The sequence below is a fragment of the Orcinus orca genome, chromosome 10, assembly GCF_937001465.1.
Source record: "Orcinus orca chromosome 10, mOrcOrc1.1, whole genome shotgun sequence".
In the NCBI taxonomy this organism is placed as follows: domain Eukaryota; kingdom Metazoa; phylum Chordata; class Mammalia; order Artiodactyla; family Delphinidae; genus Orcinus; species Orcinus orca.
The window spans coordinates 99,054,756-99,058,513 of NC_064568.1; the positions used below are offsets into that span (position 1 = coordinate 99,054,756).

Genomic DNA, 3,758 nt, shown 5'->3' on the forward strand with positions numbered 1-3,758 from the left:
AGAAGTTATCTGTTTTAGAGATTTCTCTAGTTTCACTGCAAGTCACCCGTCCACTTGAGTCTGGTTAAATGGATATCTTACTGTATTTATACATAATATGAAGACCAGGGCTCAATTTGGAAACCTAGAGGCTATAAAGATGGTGAAAGTGAAGAAACCAACAAAGAGACCAAGAGAAACAAATTCATATAATCCATAGAGTTGGCCAGACTCCTTACCTCATAGAAAGCACTGTGTGAATTTAAAGTCTGGAAACTTCATTTTCATTCTGTACGATAAGTCAGCTTTCCCAGTGATTATATTTGGATATCTTTTTGGTGACAAAAAAAGCTTCCCTTCACGCACCCTGAATGAGGCTGTAACTCTACAACAAACACATCTCTTCAAGCCATATTGCCTAGAAAAGGTAAAAAATATATGAGAAGTCAGGAAAAAAAGGATCATTCATGATAAGCTCACTGTAGCTTTTCCCCCAGAAGCTGTGTAACCTCAGGCAGGCTGTGGGAGACAGGGGGTGACTGCCTCAGAGGCATTTGAGAAAACTTATCTTCATGTGAATCTATAGACAATTAAAACACTAGGAATAGGGAGGGATTCCCTAGTGGCACAGTGGTTAAGAACCCACCTGCCAATGCAGGGGACACGGGTTCCAGCCCTGGTCCAGGAAAATCCCACATGCCGCAGAGCAACTAAGCCCCTGTGCCACAACTACTTAGCCTGCACTCTAGAGCCCATGAGCCACAACTACTGAGCCCGTGAGCCACAACTACTGAGCCCGAGAGCCACAACTACTGAGCCTGTGAGCTACAACTACTGAAGCCCATGTGCCTAGAGCCCATGCTCCACAACAAGAGAAGTCACCACAATGAGAAGCCCACGCACAGCAATGAAGAGTAGCCCCCGCTCGCTCACCGCAACTAGAGAAAGCCGGTGCGCAGCAACGAAGACCCAACGCAGCCAAAAAGAAATAAATAAAAATAGGAATAGGAAAAAGTGTGTAAATTTCAAAATAATCAAGGTAAGACGTTTTTAAACAGAGATAAGCTATATTTCTCTCTTGGTTCTAGTTTAATTGATTAAATGAATCATGCAACCATTAAGGTGGTGCTAAAAAAAGTAAGTCGAATTATAAAAATTCATGTAATTTATTATCATGTGGCAAAGGAGACTACAAAATTGAATCAACACGTTATAGGTGTACATACGTAATCTAGAAAAATCCAAATTAAGGGTTTAAACTCTTGTGATGGAAGACAATGGAAAAATTTTTGGTTTTATTGAATTTATGACCAAGTTACTCCTCAGCTTCCTTCGACAGTGGTCCTATAGAATAACGTAGGTTCTTTGTCGAATCTCCACAGAACTTTCCCTCAACCCTTGGAAAAGTTCCAAACTGGTGGGGACAGTCTAACTACAAGGTGATAAGGCATATTTGTTTAGGAATTTTTTCCCCCTCATCTGGCTGTACAGAGTGGGCAGTACTTGCTTGTTCTTGGAAGCCAAATGTCACGTTTTCTAGTCCTAGAAAATTATTGTCATTTTATTCAAAAGGTGAATGAGTTGATATTAAGTCTGTGATTGAAAAGAAGTTTCAGGTAAACAGGTTTTTTTTGGGAAGACTCCCATGGCTAGGCAAAGGGATTACAGTTAATTCTAAACATGCTGTACTTTACAACTACTATGAGACAATAATTTTAGCAGTTCTACAGATGATTAAAAAGTCATTTTCTAAAATATTCTCACTGGAGTTATTTTTTTAAGAGAAAACATTTAATTGCTCCAATCAAGCATAACTACTTTCTGCTTATGGTGTAATTTGTATACTCTGATCACACGGTGTGTGGCTATTTGTCATAATTTTATAAGTGTATATTCCCCACTGTAATGATTGGCCATCATTAATTGTGAATAATTCCCTGCTTATTAAAGTACTGCAAAAAAGATAGAAAAACAAGGCCCAGAGAACAAAAGGAGAACGGGAAGCCTCATTTGAATCCTCTTTGCAAATACATGTTAAGTTTTTTAAGACTTTATAAGTGATATCTGCTTGGAAGGCATTAAAACAATGACCAGAAAAAGTGACAAAAACCAGCTTTTCAAGGTTTCTTAGTAAAAACCTGAGCATGCCTGATACTTTCTCTGATTCAGGTAGCAATTGGTTTATGCAACTCAAGCAAGCTTTACTTTGAAACATTTAAGCCTCTGCAACCCTTCTCTTCACTGTATAGGTTAAACCACACTGACAGGAAACAGGAAACTACATAAGGGTCGTCCCAAAGGGACCATTTCAGAGTATAGTAATACCATTACCCAGTTAGGGAATATTAAATCCTTACAATATGCAGACAGCTTGGAAGATATAATATCTAGAAGAAACATCTATCTAAGTAGCTTAGTAAGCTCCTCAATATAAGTTGCATAATGCTAGTAAGAATGAAAATGATTCAGGTTTATTTAGAATAGCGCAAACTGCAGGACAGTGAGAGCAGAGTACTGTGCTCGTCACGAACATCTGCAGTCAGCTGCCATGATACTTTACCTATTGTCTTGGTATTATGAAAACATCTTATGCATGTAAGCTTCATATGGAATTGCCCGTCCCTTGATGCATCGTCGCCATTCCTTTCAGGTGAGGCCTTCTGTCTGCTCTTCCCACTCGCACTGTTGCTCTCAGTGCCTCTATCTGTGGAACGCTTTCTTGTTCTCCAAGCTCTCCCATCCATTATGCAAACAGTTCCCAAATTCCCACTGCTTTCTCCATCAAACCTGAAATAAATCAATCCAGAAGAGCTCACAGAATGCTCTTTAGCTCCTGATGAAGTGACACAGGGAGTGACAGCAGCTCTCTGGCAGCATGCCACTGACGGCTCGCTCTTCATGTCTCGGACCAATAAATGTACCACCTTCACAGGCACCTTTGGAAATATTACGCCTAGGCATATAATTTATGTATTTCCTTAGAAGGGTTGACACTTTCTTATCTTTCAAATCAAATCAATAACTATATATTAGTCCCTTATCTGCTAGATACTTCTATCTAAATCAATGTTGAATAGTACTATGGTCGTACATAATTTCCCATAGCATCTTGAGCAAATAGGCTTCTATTATAATGACTGCTATTATTACCAGCATCATCATCGTTTTCAAGGTATCCTGGACTTGGATCAGACAACGAATGCCATCAAAGGGCCCATAAATATTATCAATTGATCTTACATATGTTAATATAAGCTCCCTCCATGTCTCCTTTTCCCTTTGTGTGTGTGCTCACATGTATACATGCATGCATGCGTGGTTCTTCTTGTTTTCACCCAACATAATAACAGGCGTAAGTAGAATCACCCAAATCAGCCTCCAAGTGCCCCAACACTATAGACATTCACATTTCTTGACTCTCTCCCTTCATCTAACCCCTGCATCTCACTATTATCTCATCATTGCATTGACACCTGATTTTTGGTCTCTTGTTTTGGCTGCTGTTACTGGTTCCACACCTGCCCTTTGGAAGTGACACATGGATATCGTTTCTCTCTGGATTTAACTCCCATTTGTCCTTGAATATAGTTGACCCTTGTGCACCGGTTCAATTTCTTTCTGGCTGTTTCTGGTCATTCCTTGGTCTCATCTGTTCTCAGCTCTCTGGGGTCCACTTTGGCTAGTCCTGAATTGTAGTCCTAAGGAGGTGGAGAGGCAGTGATTAGACATTACCCATTAGCTAGCTGATGAATAGATAAATATGAATCAAACACCATCCC

The 3,758-nt window shown here is 39.9% G+C and overlaps 1 long non-coding RNA gene across 1 annotated transcript; it reads right to left on the bottom strand.

Moving 5' to 3' along the window:
• Positions 1–235: 235 nt before the first annotated feature.
• On the bottom strand, positions 236–3,517 carry LOC125965557 (uncharacterized). The gene is made up of 3 exons (XR_007479586.1): positions 3,498–3,517; positions 2,540–2,766; positions 236–397 (listed from the first exon to the last, which is right to left on the bottom strand). It is a non-coding gene; the product is annotated as an uncharacterized LOC125965557 (long non-coding RNA).
• Between the last annotated feature and the right edge of the window lie 241 nt (positions 3,518–3,758).